Genomic DNA, 17,794 nt, shown 5'->3' with positions numbered 1-17,794 from the left:
AATCATGACAAATGCAGTTATGCTGTTATGCCTTTCTTCCACAGATTTAATCTATAATAATATATCGAGAATTAATCAGATAAGTTTCGGCGGACCCAATTTGGGTTTTTATAACGTGATTATTCTAAATCAACGTTACAATATGTATAATAAAAAAAATAACAACAATATAAAAATTATGTGAAGAAAAATAACAATTGTAAAACAAATAATAATACTGTAAATTACAAATAAAAATATTAAGCTTTGATTAAAAAAAAATTTTAAACAGTTAAATATTTATTACATTTTAGCATGGCTGGTAATAATAATGTCTAATTTAAGTTTATAATTAATCTATCTGAAATTTACCTTTTTCTTACGAGAGTAAGTTCTTAATGTCGCTGGTTTATTAAAATTAAAATTTACATGATCACTAACGAAAGTCAGTGCCACATCAGAATGCGACGAAGATGTTTGATTTTCAGTCGAGGTGCTCGGGCCCTTTTTCACAGGATTTGCTGAAGAATTATTTACATTAGTCTCTGCTTCTCGTGCAAAATATGCAGGCTTGAGCAACTCGACCGAAACATTGCGTGAAGATCCATTCACGTCGACTTGAAAAATACGATCAGATTTTCGTTCAATGATTCGATGTGGACCAGAATAAGGAGGTTCTAAGGACCTTTTTATATGTCCGGCTCGCAAAAATACATGAGAGCATGTATATAAATCTTTGAACACGAATGCTCTCTTTTTATGACGATGCTCAACTGGTATGGGTTTGACCTTCCTCATTAACTCGCGGAATTCCTCGAGGAAAACTTGAGGATCCGGGGAAAAATCGTCATTGACGACAAACTCGCCAGGAATACGAAGCGTTGTGCCGTATAAAAATTCGGCCGGAGAAGAACCGCAATCCAGGACATTTGATTTTAATCCGAGAAGGACTGTAGGGAGAACACGGGTCCATTCGCGAGTAGCGTGACACATAAGAGCGGCCTTGAACGTTCTGTGCCAACGCTCTATCATGCCGTTTGAGGCAGGATGGTAAGGAGTAGTACGAACACGTTGGCAACCTATGAATTTAAGAAGACCTTTAAAGAGCATCGACTCGAACTGACTTCCCTGGTCAGTGGTTATGGTTTCGGGAGACCCAAAACGTGAAACCCAATTATCCATAAATGCGCGAATAACTGTTGATGCTTCCATATTTTGCATAGGAATAGCCTCAGGCCACCGTGAAAACCGATCGATTATTGTTAAACAATATTTGAAACCTGAATCGACAGGAAGGGGACCGACGATGTCCATGTTAATATGGAGAAAGCGAGAATCCGGAGCAACAATCTGCGAAGGAATAAGACCGACATGCCTAGATGTTTTTGATCGTTGGCAATCAATACAATTCTTACATAATTTAGAAATGTCTTTATGCATATTAGGCCATACGTATCTTTTCCGGATAACACGATCTGTGACCCTGGCACCTGGATGTGCTGGAGAGTGAAGCAAACGAAAAACACGATCACGCAAAGAAGTGGGAACGAACGGCGTAAAACCTCGCCTGAAAGGTCACAAAAAATAAAATCGCCTCCCCTACCAAACATAATTTTCTTTAAATTTAATTATGTATTTTTATCTTGTAGAAAAGTCTTCAACTCTGGGCAATTACTTTGAGCTTCAGCAAATTCAGCTAAAGTGATCTCGGAAGGAAACAAAACAGCATCCACCCTGGACAATGCGTCAGCCACGACATTCTGAGGACCTGAAATATACTCAATTTTTGTAGTAAACTGCGACAAGAACGATAATTGATTTAACTGTCGAGGTGAGGTCTTATCAAGACGTTGTTTGAACGCATAAACAAGAGGTTTATGGTCAGTAACTATCTTGAAGTCTCGTGCCTCGAGGAAGTATTTGAAATATTTTACCGCCTCAAACATTGCAGTCAGCTCCCGATCATAGGCACTATAATTACACTGGACAGGAGTGAGCTTACAAGAAAAAAAAAAGGGTTTCCAATCATTCTCGATCCTTTATTTAAGAGCCGCTCCAATACCGATGTTAGAGGCATCAGTAATTAGCCGGGTTTCAGCATTGATAGAAGGATGAGAAAGCAATGCAGCATTTACAAGCTCGTGTTTAACTTGCTCAAAAGCTGCCTCAGACAACGAATCCCATGGAATGACGCGCTTATCATTTTTTCGTGAATCTCGAAGGAAGTTGTTAAGTGGAGCCTGAATTTGGGCGGCGTGTTTTATATTTCGTCGATAAAAGTTAACGAGACCCAGGAATCGACGCAATTCGACGATAGTCTTGGGACGTGGAAAATCGACAAACGCCTTAACTTTTTCAGAAGTTGGTCTAATACCTCTACTGTCCACCAAATATCCTAAAAACTCGAGTTCAGCCCTTCCGAAAAGACATTTGTCCAAATTGAGATGAAGATGAAACTTTTTTAAGCGTGTAGAAACTTCATGGAGATGAGACTTATGTTCAGCAACAGAGGAAGAAGCAATGAGTATATCATCAACATAGGCATAGACATAATCAAGATCTCCGAGCGCCCGAGAGACATATCTTTGAAAAGTCTGTCCAGCATTACGGAGACCATAGGTCATAACCGTAAACTCAAATAACCCAAAAGGGGTAATCACGGCCGTTTTCGGGATATCCTCAGGGGCGACGAATATCTGATTGTAAGCTTGATGGAGATCCAATTTGGTAAAAATGGTTTTGCCATTAAGACTTGATGAAAAGTCATATAGATGTGGGACAGGGAAGCGATCAGGTTCTGTGACACTATTGACGCCACGATAATCACCACAAACTCTAACTTCTCCATCCTTTTTATTAACAACATGAATTGGAGACGCCCATGAAGCACTAGAGTATCGACACTTGCCTTGAGCCATCATCGATTGAAAAAAAGCTTTTACGCCGGATAACTTTTCAGGAACCAAACGTCGAGCACGCGCAGCGATCGGAGGACCATGAGTGGTAATATGATGTTGAACGTCACATGGAAGATCAGATAGACCCTGCGATGGTCTAGTAATTTCTGGGAACTTCGATAATATGTTTGAAAACGGTAAAGATGTGTCAACCGAACTAATACCGTGAAAATTAACCTCTTTGATTGAACAACCGGCAGAAATATGCGTTAAAGGATCTAACAATCTACGCTGACGTAAATCAATAAGAAGAACAAAATGAGCAAGCAAGTCGGCTCCGATAATTGGATACGGTGTTGCTGCTAGGCAAAAGTCCCAAGAAATGTCACGTCTAAGACCGAGATTTAATTTTAAATGTTTAATTCCAAATGTAGAAATTCGCGTATTATTCGCTGCATAAAGGACAAGTTCCGAGGGTTCACGATTTTTCGAATTAGATATTGGTAATAACGACACATCTGATCCTGAGTCAATCAGAAACACCAAACCAGATTCGCGGTCTCTTATATGGAGACGCTTTGATGACATGTCCGATTCGACGGTCTCAACTCGAAACGGCTCAACTAGTTTTCCGAATTCCCTTTATCCACCCAAGAACAAGGAGGTGTGCCTTTTGATGCAGATTTTGAAAATTTCTTATGATACCAACATAAGTTTGATTTGTTTTTATTTTGAGAATTATCACGAGACTGACTGCGAGATTTATGAAATCGAGATCGTGATTCCGAACGATTATGTGAACGACGATGACTATTTCTAAGTTCATCAAATTTTGATTTTAAAGATTCAAGTTGAGAAGTAATTGAATTCAATTTTGATTCAATACTACTATCGATTAAATTCAAGGGAGAAACACTAGCAACATAATTGTTTGATGAAATAGTTACATCTAAAATTTTATCTGCAGTAGTAGCGAGATCATCCAAAGTATCAAATGACAAAGAAGCTAATATTGCTTGGTGCTGAGAAGTTAACTGATCAAGAAAGATAGTTTTAAGGATGTCATCAGAACATTTGCCATTACTTAAATGACGAATACGTGCCAAAATCTGCGAAGGTTTTCCAGAATTTAAAAATTCTCCTTATAATAAAACTGAAAATGTCGAGATAAGTCTAGCTTTAATACGCTTATAAATATCATTTGGAGTTTCTGCCAAAGATAATAAGTCAGCAATACACATTGCGATATCGGAATCTAATTCAGCAATCACGAAGTCAGCACGAGATTTTTCTGCACGTATGTTGTTGTTTCTAAATACCGCTTCGACAATATTGAATAAATAACAGGGTTATTTTAGTAAAACCCCGGAAGCTTAATCCGGCGTCTACATGCGTCGACATGAGCATCGTTGTTCGGGGGATTCTGAGCCTGGATAAGCAATGCTTCCGCATTCTCAGGAGCAACTTCCGCGGTCTCGAGCTGTTCCGTCAAAAGACGAACCTTCTCCTCAAGCTCCTCCATGGTTACCGAAAAAGAGAAAGATAAAAACCAGTAGTGAGCTCGAAAAAGGAAATAAAAAATTTAAAAAAAAAAAAAAAAAATTTTATTGATAATATTGAGGTTCTAAAATTTAAATGTCGATTATGCTGGACCACATCTCATCAAAAATAAAATATTATTATTATTATCAAAATAAAATTTTTAATGAGAGAAAAAAAATTTAAATTTCAGAGCGCTGAAAGAAAGAAAAAGTACAATTATAATTCTTTAAATGACACTCAATACCCACACAAATACGCGCGGAAAATTTTACAATACGCTGAAACGATTATACGTAGCGTTTAATTTCAAAAATCATAAAAACGACGGAATAAATTTCTCTGAATAAACACATTACGATATAGCAGTGAAAAATTCAAGCAGTAAAAGACCTAACATGAACTTAATATTGCGAAGAAACATTTTTAAAAACAATAAACTAAATTAATGTTTGAATAAAGTGTTAATACAATAGAAAGAGAAACAAAAAATTTTTGGTTTATTTTTAAATTATAAAGAAAATTTCTTAAAAAGAAAATGATTTTATGTTGAAAATAAAAATTTCTAAAATAATCATCGAAAGAAAAATCTTGATGATAAATTTAAATAATAAGATAAGCTACAAATTTATAAGAGTAAACACTCTCCTCAACAGCTGATGATGACATCACATACGGATACTTAACTTTTATAAAGTTAAAGTACTTCGATTCCTTGAAGTGATTGGTGGTAAATATCTGGCATCAGCGGAAAGTGTTGATAGGATGGAGACTCTCCATACTTTAAAAACAGGAAGAGAGCATCCAATTGTTCATGCGTACTGGTTTGATAAAAATGGCTTCCATCAATAATTTTGGCGGAAATTTCCCAGCGTCACATGGTTACCGGCATGGAAAAATAATCCTTGACAAACATAGAAAAAATATGCATGGGAGGTCCACAAAAATCCAAAAAAATAGTGCGATTAATTCCAGAAGTCTCATCCGAAGAAAATTTTGACATCAACTCGTTCACCGAGAAAATCCTTAGCGGTAATTGGGCATGAATGCACTCTCCGCACGTGGAAAAAAATGTCGCTTCCTTCAATAGAGAAATCCCATGTTTTAGGCGCAGTTTTCGGAGTTGTGGTATTCCAAATCAACAAATATTATTGGAAACTCATGAAAAAATTTACACAAATTTATGCAGAATGATAACATGGTGCATTATTAGATTCGATTATTCGAATTTAAACTGATTCGAAGAACTTGTTCTCGATAGTCGAGGGTCACCAATATGGGGATTTTGGAGTAATATATACGAAATAATATAGATCCCCAAACTATAAACAATATTCCTTAATGTCACCATAAATAATCAAATACTTCAATTGTATAAAATATCATTTATTAACTTTAATTATAATTTAATATTTTTATATACATAAGTAGATGTACTTAACAGCGTACCAGTTAACGCAGAACTGAACTCCCTCGTGAAGTCTATGCGCACGCTTAGCCTGCATAGCAACCGTTGCTAAAGCTCGCGCCAGCCCATACTTATAACATATCTGAGGGGAAAGGAAAGTATTCCCCACATTCAAACCCCTTGGCGGGAAATTTAAAAATTTATTTTCAAACTTTCAAGTGGCTGAGAATGGGTTCTCTACCTTACCGACCGAGTGTAATTCTGTTTGACACCGACAGATGGCGCCACTAGCGAATTCAAACCTGCTTGGCGGGAAATTTAAAAATTTATTTGATACTATAAAACCGCTTGGACAATAAGCCGCCATTTTGTTTCAGGGTTAATTTTTAGTTATAAATAATTGATTGTTTAAATATATAGGGGAGAATGGGGCAAGGATAGTCAGTTGCTGTTATGCTTAGACGGCTTGCTCAAAAATCGCGTAATTCATAGTATATTCGCGTTTTAACATCAAAAGATGATTGTAAAAATTGCAATTCAATCTGTCACCATTTGCGAAGTTGGGAGATTATTTTTGAAAAAAGTCTGTTTTGCTAAAATGTCAACGTAATGTTTATCATATTGTTTTCTACACTAGAATTTCAGAATATTTTTTACGTAAAATGTTTTCCGGAGTGGAATTTCCTGCTGAACACGAATATCGTATTTATTTTCAAATTAATTGACGTCGTTCCTTAAAATTTGGAAAAACTGAAATATGTGCTCATGGGGCAAGGATAGTTAGAGATAATACGGCACGGTAAAAGCGTGTTAATACCATTGAAAATTTTAAAAAAGTGTTTAATTGTTCTTTTTAGGTTGATATACATAATCCCTGACGGAGGGTGTTGACTGAATGTGCGCTTATAAAGTGCACATTGGGTGCACATTTTTTTAATATGAAAATATTGGATAAAATTGATGAAAAATGTTGAAATAAACATTTTCAGTGAATAAATAAACATGTTTAGAGTAAATAAAAAAAACATTTATGATAAATAATGTTGAAACTAATTAATTATTAATAATTGAAGTGTGTAATGTTTGAGAGTGAGTCAAACAGTGCATGCCATTTCTTTTTTTTCTTGGTGAATAAATGCTTATAATATAAAAAAAGTGTTTGAAATACATAAAGGAATGTTTAAATTATTATACGTTTATTTTACCTTGTATTGTTAATTGTTATTTATTTAAGAAAAATAATTTCTTATAAAATGTGTATTTTCTAGTGAGAAATCTAGTAACATTAGTTTTTCTATGAACCGGAAGCCGTGAATATTTGTATGTTTAAAGGTGCAATCACACTTTTCTGTTGAAATCCAGTTCACAGCTAGTTAAAAAGGTGTTTCTACAATAACCTGCAAATGCATTTACATATTTTGTTTGATACAAAATAATTGCACAATCTGATTATAAGTTTCTTTAAATTAGTAAATTGAATATAAATTATCATCAATTCATATGCAGAGAAAAATACATGTCTATTTTTTTGCATCTGCCTCGTGCATTTTTCACTTATTTATTAGAATTATTAAAAGTTTTTTTTTGAACTTGACATGTAAACATAACCTATTATATTTACATTATTATCCGTGAAATAAATTCTTTTTGTCCACATCTAAAGTTTGACTTTTGTTTTGTTTGTTTTCTTGTTTAGAAAATACGGATGTATTTTTCATGATTTATAATAAAATAATATTTTTAATTGGGAAATTTTAAAAAATTATGATTAACAAATAAATGTTGTTTTTTGTACGATTTTTATAACAAATTTTGTTTGAATGATCTGAATTATGCAAATTTTTTGTATTTTTATCTATAAAAAATATAAGAAAATTGTTAAAAAATTATTATTAAGAAATAGGAGATGTATCCAATATAAATTTTCATAAGAAAACAATTTGAATTACAATTGCTTTAATAAAATTCAAATTTTTTTAAAAATACTTACAAATTCTATTTGTCAATTGCAAATTTTTTGATTTTTATAAATGAAGGAAAACATTTTACTTAAAAAAATGTTCTGTTACATTTCTTTACGAATTTCTTTAATTGTAAAATTATTCAAAAACAATCATTTCTTTTTTAAATATTTAATTATTATTATTTTTCCACAGGAATTAAGATTTTTAAAAATGTCAAATTCAAACTTTTTTGAAATTAAACAACGCTTATAAAAGTATTATTATTTTATGTTAAGAATATTGTTACTGTAACTTCTTAAAAATTATTTCTAGCATTTGAAATCAATTATTATTTTTTAGAATTTTTAACTAAAACTTTTGTCTAAATCAACAATTTTTAATAACTTATGAAAAAGTTCTTTGAGAATTTTTAAATACATATTTGCTTTAAAATTCAATTTTAAGAAATTTCGATTATTCGGAAATTCTTCAATTAAATATATTAGAAACTAAAAACGATAAATAATTCAAAAAAATTCTATTAAACAAATTAAGAAAAATTAGTTCTATAGAATTCTTAATTAAAAATATGAAAAGTTTAAATTTTCAAAGATTATATTTTGAAATTCACTTTTAAATCCATATTTATTAGAAATTTCTAAGACAATTCAATTATTTAACTATAAAAATAAATATTTTATTAAACAATTGAATGTTTCTTAAAATTTTATTTTCTAAAAAAATTTTATCAACAAATTTTTAAATAATTGAATTCTCTTCACAAATTTTAATAAAACTTTTTTAAGAATAATTGCATTTTTCAAGAAATTTTATGAATATTGTATTAAAAATAATTGAAATTTTGCCAAGCATTTTATAAAAAGCTTTGAAAATAATTGAATTTTTGAGAAAAATTTTATTATTTATAATGTTAATCGAAATTTTGACAAAAATTTTTGAAGATTTTTAAACATAATTGAATTTCTGTGAAGAATTTTATTAAAATTATTTTGAAAAAATTAAATTCTTAAGCAAAGAATTGTATTAAAATTTTTGACAATAATTTTATTCTTTAAAGAAATTTAATTAAAAATTTATTGAAAATAAAACTTAAATTCTAGTAAATAAATTGTAGTAAAGGTTATTAAAATAATTAAATATCTGATAAATTTTAATAAAATTTTTAAGAATAATAACTTTTTTCGAGGAATTCTACTTTTTCTACTTGCTACGAAACTAGAAAAAACAAACAGGAAATTTTTTTCGCTATCAACAAAGTTTTTTCTAGTTTCATAGAAAGTAGAAAAAGTCTTTATAAAAGGTTTGAGAAAGAAGCAAAGATATCCGAAGATTTTCAATAAAAAATTTTGAAAATTGATGAACTTAGCCAAAAAAATTATAAAAATTCCAAATCTTTACAAACAGGATATTTTTTTACTATCAACAAAGTTTTTTCTAGTTTTGTAGCATGTACCGAAAAGTCTTTACAAAAGATTTGAGGAAAAAGCAAAGAAATCCGAAGATTTACTATAAAAATATTTAAATTCGTTGAACTTAGCCAAAAAAAAATAGGAAATTTGTAATTTTGTATTTTTCTGTCCAAGTTCATCAATTATTAAAAATTTTTCAGAAAATCTTCGGATTTCTTTGCTCCTATCTCAAACTTTTTATAAAGACTTTTTCTACTTGCTACGAAACTAAAAAAAACTTTGTTGAGGAAGAAAAAAATTTCCAGTCTTTAAAAATTTGGAATTTTGTATTTTTTTGTCTAAGTTCATCAATTATTAAAATTTTTTCAGAAAATCGTCTGATTTCTTTGCTCCTTTCTCAAACCTTTTGTAAATTAAAGTCTTCTTCTTTTTACTATGAAACTAGAAAAAAATTTCCAGTCTTTAAAAATTTGGAATTTTGTATTTTTTTGTCTAAGTTCATCAATTTATCATTAAAATTTTTTCAGAAAATCGTCGGATTTCTTTGCTCCTTTCTCAAACTGTTTCTAAAGACTTTTTCTACTTGCTACAAAACTAGAAAAAACTTTGTTAATAGTGAAAAAAAATTTCCTGTTTGTAAAAATTTAGAATTTTGTATTTTTTTTGTCTAAGTTCATCATTTATTAAAATTTTTTCAGAAAATCGTCGGATTTCTTTGCTCCTTTCTCAAACTTTATCTAAAGACTTTTTCTACTTGCTACGAAACTCAAAAAAATTTGTTAATAGTAAAAAAAATTACCTGTTTGTAGAAATTTGGAATTTTTATTTTTTTGGCTAAATTCATCAATTTATTATTAAATTATTTTTAGAAAATTTTCGGATTTCTTTGCTTCTTCCTCAAACCTTTTGTAAAGTCTTCTTCTTCTTGCTATGAAACTAGAAACAACTTTTTTGAGTAAGAAAAACATTTCCAGTGTTTAAAAATTTGGAATTTTTAGGGTTCCGTACCCGGTAGGAACCCTATTAAAACGGTTATGGAAAATGACCATGTACCCCCCCCCTAGCGCTCACAGTTTTTTACCTAAAGAGCTGAAAACTGATACACTTTTGTATTTTCACGTGTAGATTACAGAAAAAATATAGTAGAAATGATTAGAATTGATCTTCATTGCGTTTTGAGCGAAAACCTAATTTTTTTTAAAAATTTTTGACAATAATTATACCTATGCTAGTTCTCTCAATTCTTAGTCTAGTGGACTGGCGTTATACATTTTTATTTATTTTTTCGTCTAGATTTCAACAAACATACAGAAAAAATTATTGGAGTTCATCTTCATATTTTTTTTTGCGAAAAACTAAAAAAATATTTCGTTTTAGAAAAAAAAGTGTGTACCCCCCTCCTTGGTTTTCACATTATTTTCACATTATTTTGGCTAAATTAATCAATTTTCAAAATTTTTTCAGAAAATCTTCGGATTTCTTTGCTTTTTCCTCAAACCTTTTGTAAAGTCTTCTTCTTCTTGCTACGAAACTTGAAAAAACTGTGTTGAATGAGAAAAATATTTCCAGTCTTTAAAAAGAGAGAAGAGAAGAATTTTTAAAAGGTTTGAGGAAGAAGCAAAAAAATTCGAAAATTTTCTGAAAAAATTTTGAAAATTGATGAATTTAGCCAAAAAAATAAAAATTCTAAATTTTTACAAACAGGAAATTTTTTTTGCTATCAACAAAGTTTTTTCTAGTTTCATAGAAAGTAGAAAAAGTCTTTGTAAAAGGTTTGAGATAGGAGCAAAGAAATCCGAAGATTTTCTGAAAAATTTTTAATAATTGATGAACTTAGATAGAAAAATACAAAATTCCAAATTATTAAAGACTGAAAATTTTTTTATCCCTCAAACTTTATCTAAAGACTTTTCTACTTGCTACGAAACTAGAAAAAACTTTGTTGATAGTAAAAAAATTTCCTGTTTGTGAAAATTTAGAATTTTGTATTTTTTTTGTCTAAGTTCATCAATTATTAAAATTTTTTCAGAAAATCTTCACATTTCTTTGCTCCTTTCTCAAACATTTTGAAACCTCTTTTTCTACTTGCTACGAAACTGAAAAAAAATTTCGAAGATAGAAAAAAAAATTTCCCGTGTTTCTATATTTAGAATTTTTGTATTTCTCCCTCAACAAAAATTTTTCTAGTTTCGTCGCAAGAAAGAGGAAGACTTTACAAAAGGTTTGAGGAAGGAACAAAGAAATGCGAAGATTTTCTTGCAAAAATTTTATATTCGATGAACTTAGTCGAAATAAATATAAAAATTTTAAATTTTTACAAACAGGAAATTTTTTTCACTATTAACAAAGTTTTTTCTAGTTTCGTAGCAAGTAGAAAAGTCTTTAGATAATGTTTAAGAAAAGAGCAAAGAAATCCAACGATTTTCTGAAAAAATTTTAATAATTGATGAACTTACACAAAATTCCAAATTTTTAAAGACTGGAAATTTTTTTCTTCCTCAACAAAGTTTTTTTTAGTTTTGTAGCAAGTAGAAAAAGTCTTTACAAAAGGTTTGAGGAAGGAACAAAGAAATGCGAAGATTTTCTTGCAAAAATTTTATATTCGATGAACTTAGTCGAAATAAATATAAAAATTCTAAATTTTTACAAACAGGAAATTTTTTTCACTATTAACAAAGTTTTTTCTAGTTTCGTAGCAAGTAGAAAAAGTCTTTAGATAAAGTTTAAGAAAAGAGCAAAGAAATCCGACGATTTTCTGAATAAATTTTAATAATAAATTGATGAACTTGTACAAAAAAAATTCAAAATTCCAAATTTTTTTCTTTCTCAACAAAGTTTTTTCTAGTTTTATAGCAAAAAGAAGAAGACTTTACAAAAGGTTTGAGAAAGGAGCAAAGAAATCCAAAGATTTTCTAAAAATGTTTTAATAATTGATGAACTTAGCCAAAAAAATAAAAATTCTAAATTTTTACAAACAGGAAATTTTTTTTGCTATCAACAACGTTTTTTCTAATTTCATAGAAAGTAGAAAAAGTCTTTATAAAAGGTTTGAGAAATAAGCAAAGAAATCCGAATAATTTTCTGAAAAATTTTTAATAATTGATGAACTTAGATAGAAAAATACAAAATTCCAAATTATTAAAGACTGAAAATTTTTTTATCCCTCAAACTTTATCTAAAGACTTTTCTACTTGCTACGAAACTAGAAAAAACTTTGTTGATAGTAAAAAAATTTCCTGTTTGTGAAAATTTAGAATTTTGTATTTTTTTTGTCTAAGTTCATCAATTATTAAAATTTTTTCAGAAAATCTTCACATTTCTTTGCTCCTTTCTCAAACATTTTGAAACCTCTTTTTCTACTTGCTACGAAACTGAAAAAAAATTTCGAAGATAGAAAAAAAAATTTCCCGTGTTTCTATATTTAGAATTTTTGTATTTCTCCCTCAACAAAAATTTTTCTAGTTTCGTCGCAAGAAAGAGGAAGACTTTACAAAAGGTTTGAGGAAGGAACAAAGAAATGCGAAGATTTTCTTGCAAAAATTTTATATTCGATGAACTTAGTCGAAATAAATATAAAAATTCTAAATTTTTACAAACAGGAAATTTTTTTCACTATTAACAAAGTTTTTTCTAGTTTCGTAGCAAGTAGAAAAAGTCTTTAGATAAAGTTTAAGAAAAGAGCAAAGAAATCCGACGATTTTCTGAATAAATTTTAATAATAAATTGATGAACTTGTACAAAAAAAATTCAAAATTCCAAATTTTTTTCTTTCTCAACAAAGTTTTTTCTAGTTTTATAGCAAAAAGAAGAAGACTTTACAAAAGGTTTGAGGAAGGAGCAAAGAAATCCAAAGATTTTCTAAAAATATTTTAATAATTGATGAACTTAGCCAAAAAAATAAAAATTCTAAATTTTTACAAACAGGAAATTTTTTTTGCTATCAACAACGTTTTTTCTAATTTCATAGAAAGTAGAAAAAGTCTTTATAAAAGGTTTGAGAAATAAGCAAAGAAATCCGAATAATTTTCTGTAAAAATTTTGATAATTGATGAACTTAGCCAAAAAAAAACTCAAAAAAAATTCTCAAACCTTTTGTAAAGACTTTTTCTACTTTCTATGAAACTAGAAAAAACTTTGTTGATAGCGAAAAAACTCTTCTCTAACTTGCTACTGAAACTAGAAAAACCTTTGATAATGGAGAAGAATATTTCATGTCTTTAAAAATTTGGATTTTTCTTTATTTTTTTGGCTAAGTTCATCAATTTTTGAAATTTTTTCAGAAAATCTTTGGATTTTTTTGCTCCTTTCTCAAACTTTATCTAAAGATTTTTTCTACTTTCTACGAAACTAGAAACATCTTTGTTGATAGCAAAAAAAATTTCCTGTTTGTAAAAATTTAGAATTTTTATTTTTTTGGCTAAGTTCATCAATTTTCAAAATTTTTTTAGAAAATCTTCGGATTTCTTTGCTTCCTCCTCAAACCTTTTGAAAAATCTTTTTATACTTGATACGAAACTAGAAAAACTTTTGATAATGGAGAAGAATTTTTCCTGTCTTTAAAAATTTGGAATTTTCTTTTTTTTTTTGGCTCAGTTCAACGAATTTAAATATTTTTTTAGTAAATCTTCGGATTTTTTTGCTTTTTCCTCAAACCTTTTGTAAAGTCTTCTTCTTCTTGCTACGAAACTTGAAAAAACTGTGTTGAATGAGAAAAATATTTCCAGTCTTTAAAAAGAGAGAAGAGAAGAATTTTCAAAAGGTTTGAGGAAGAAGCAAAGAAATCCGAAAATTTTCTGAAAAAATTTTGAAAATTGATGAATTTAGAATTTAGAATTTCCTTTATTTTGTTCTAGGAAAACCATGAGAACAATTTTTAAAGTACAATAAAATACATAATATACATTATTCATATAATAATAATTCATAATTTAATCTTAATCAAAAGTTGCATAACAATGATGAAGATAAAAATATTAACTCTTAAAGAGTCTACAAAAAAGATAAAAGAAAAAAAAATAAAAAAAAAAAAATTCTAAATTTTTACAAACAGGAAATTTTTTTTGCTATCATCAAAGTTTTTTCTAGTTTCGTAGCAGGTAAAAAAAGTCTTTAGATAAAGTTTGATAAAAGAGCAAGGAAATCCGACGATTTTCTGAAAAAATTTTAATAATTGATGAACTTAGACAAAAAAAATACAAAAACCGGACAAGTGCGAGTAGAACTCGTACTAAAACCGAGGGTTCCATACCCACGTTTAAAACTTCTACATTTTTGCTGAAAAAATATAAAGAACAACTCCAATATTTTTCGCTGTATTTGTTCTGTAATCTACAGGTGAAAATAAATAAATAACCAATTTTCATCTCTTCAGATAAAAAACTGTGGGCGCTAGGGTAAAAAACACGCATTTTTGACGGAATTTTTAATAACTTTGTGTTTTTGGCTAAAAAAAAATATGAAGATAAAATCCAATCATGTTCAGTTTATTTTTCCTGAAATCTACTCACGAAACTACATAAAATAAGCAAAACTGCAGTCCAATAGGCCAAGAATTGTGAAAACCGAGGAGGGGGGTACACACTTTTTTTTCTAAAACGAAATATTTTTTTAGTTTTTCGCAAAAAAAAATATGAAGATGAACTCCAATAATTTTTTCTGTATGTTTGTTGAAATCTAGACGAAAAAATAAATAAAAATGTATAACGCCAGTCCACTAGACTAAGAATTGAGAGAACTAGCATAGGTATAATTATTGTCAAAAATTTTTAAAAAAAATTAGGTTTTCGCTCAAAACGCAATGAAGATCAATTCTAATCATTTCTACTATATTTTTTCTGTAATCTACACGTGAAAATACAAAAGTGTATCAGTTTTCAGCTCTTTAGGTAAAAAACTGTGAGCGCTAGGGGGGGGGTACATGGTCATTTTCCATAACCGTTTTAATAGGGTTCCTACCGGGTACGGAACCCTAAAAATTCCAAATTTTTAAACACTGGAAATGTTTTTCTTACTCAAAAAAGTTGTTTCTAGTTTCATAGCAAGAAGAAGAAGACTTTACAAAAGGTTTGAGGAAGAAGCAAAGAAATCCGAAAATTTTCTAAAAATAATTTAATAATAAATTGATGAATTTAGCCAAAAAAATAAAAATTCCAAATTTCTACAAACAGGTAATTTTTTTTACTATTAACAAATTTTTTTGAGTTTCGTAGCAAGTAGAAAAAGTCTTTAGATAAAGTTTGAGAAAGGAGCAAAGAAATCCGACGATTTTCTGAAAAAATTTTAATAAATGATGAACTTAGACAAAAAAAATACAAAATTCTAAATTTTTACAAACAGGAAATTTTTTTTCACTATTAACAAAGTTTTTTCTAGTTTTGTAGCAAGTAGAAAAAGTCTTTAGAAACAGTTTGAGAAAGGAGCAAAGAAATCCGACGATTTTCTGAAAAAATTTTAATGATAAATTGATGAACTTAGACAAAAAAATACAAAATTCCAAATTTTTAAAGACTGGAAATTTTTTTCTAGTTTCATAGTAAAAAGAAGAAGACTTTAATTTACAAAAGGTTTGAGAAAGGAGCAAAGAAATCCGACGATTTTCTGAAAAAATTTTAATAATTGATGAACTTAGACAAAAAAATACAAAATTCCAAATTTTTAAAGACTGGAAATTTTTTTCTTCCTCAACAAAGTTTTTTTTAGTTTCGTAGCAAGTAGAAAAAGTCTTTATAAAAAGTTTGAGATAGGAGCAAAGAAATCCGAAGATTTTCTGAAAAATTTTTAATAATTGATGAACTTGGACAGAAAAATACAAAATTACAAATTTCCTATTTTTTTTTGGCTAAGTTCAACGAATTTAAATATTTTTATAGTAAATCTTCGGATTTCTTTGCTTTTTCCTCAAATCTTTTGTAAAGACTTTTCGGTACATGCTACAAAACTAGAAAAAACTTTGTTGATAGTAAAAAAATATCCTGTTTGTAAAGATTTGGAATTTTTATATTTTTTTTGGCTAAGTTCATCAATTTTCAAAATTTTTTATTGAAAATCTTCGGATATCTTTGCTTCTTTCTCAAACCTTTTATAAAGACTTTTTCTACTTTCTATGAAACTAGAAAAAACTTTGTTGATAGCGAAAAAAATTTCCTGTTTGTTTTTTCTAGTTTCGTAGCAAGTAGAAAAAGTAGAATTCCTCGAAAAAAGTTATTATTCTTAAAAATTTTATTAAAATTTATCAGATATTTAATTATTTTAATAACCTTTACTACAATTTATTTACTAGAATTTAAGTTTTATTTTCAATAAATTTTTAATTAAATTTCTTTAAAGAATAAAATTATTGTCAAAAATTTTAATACAATTCTTTGCTTAAGAATTTAATTTTTTCAAAATAATTTTAATAAAATTCTTCACAGAAATTCAATTATGTTTAAAAATCTTCAAAAATTTTTGTCAAAATTTCGATTAACATTATAAATAATAAAATTTTTCTCAAAAATTCAATTATTTTCAAAGCTTTTTATAAAATGCTTGGCAAAATTTCAATTATTTTTAATACAATATTCATAAAATTTCTTGAAAAATGCAATTATTCTTAAAAAAGTTTTATTAAAATTTGTGAAGAGAATTCAATTATTTAAAAATTTGTTGATAAAATTTTTTTAGAAAATAAAATTTTAAGAAACATTCAATTGTTTAATAAAATATTTATTTTTATAGTTAAATAATTGAATTGTCTTAGAAATTTCTAATAAATATGGATTTAAAAGTGAATTTCAAAATATAATCTTTGAAAATTTAAACTTTTCATATTTTTAATTAAGAATTCTATAGAACTAATTTTTCTTAATTTGTTTAATAGAATTTTTTTGAATTATTTATCGTTTTTAGTTTCTAATATATTTAATTGAAGAATTTCCGAATAATCGAAATTTCTTAAAATTGAATTTTAAAGCAAATATGTATTTAAAAATTCTCAAAGAACTTTTTCATAAGTTATTAAAAATTGTTGATTTAGACAAAAGTTTTAGTTAAAAATTCTAAAAAATAATAATTGATTTCAAATGCTAGAAATAATTTTTAAGAAGTTACAGTAACAATATTCTTAACATAAAATAATAATACTTTTATAAGCGTTGTTTAATTTCAAAAAAGTTTGAATTTGACATTTTTAAAAATCTTAATTCCTGTGGAAAAATAATAATAATTAAATATTTAAAAAAGAAATGATTGTTTTTGAATAATTTTACAATTAAAGAAATTCGTAAAGAAATGTAACAGAACATTTTTTTAAGTAAAATGTTTTCCTTCATTTATAAAAATCAAAAAATTTGCAATTGACAAATAGAATTTGTAAGTATTTTTAAAAAAATTTGAATTTTATTAAAGCAATTGTAATTCAAATTGTTTTCTTATGAAAATTTATATTGGATACATCTCCTATTTCTTAATGATAATTTTTTAACAATTTTCTTATATTTTTTATAGATAAAAATACAAAAAATTTGCATAATTCAGATCATTCAAACAAAATTTGTTATAAAAATCGTACAAAAAACAACATTTATTTGTTAATCATAATTTTTTAAAATTTCCCAATTA

The sequence above is a fragment of the Leptopilina heterotoma genome, unplaced genomic scaffold (assembly GCF_015476425.1).
Source record: "Leptopilina heterotoma isolate Lh14 unplaced genomic scaffold, ASM1547642v1 Lhet_26, whole genome shotgun sequence".
In the NCBI taxonomy this organism is placed as follows: Eukaryota; Metazoa; Arthropoda; class Insecta; order Hymenoptera; family Figitidae; genus Leptopilina; species Leptopilina heterotoma.
This window is presented reverse-complemented; position numbering follows the sequence as displayed.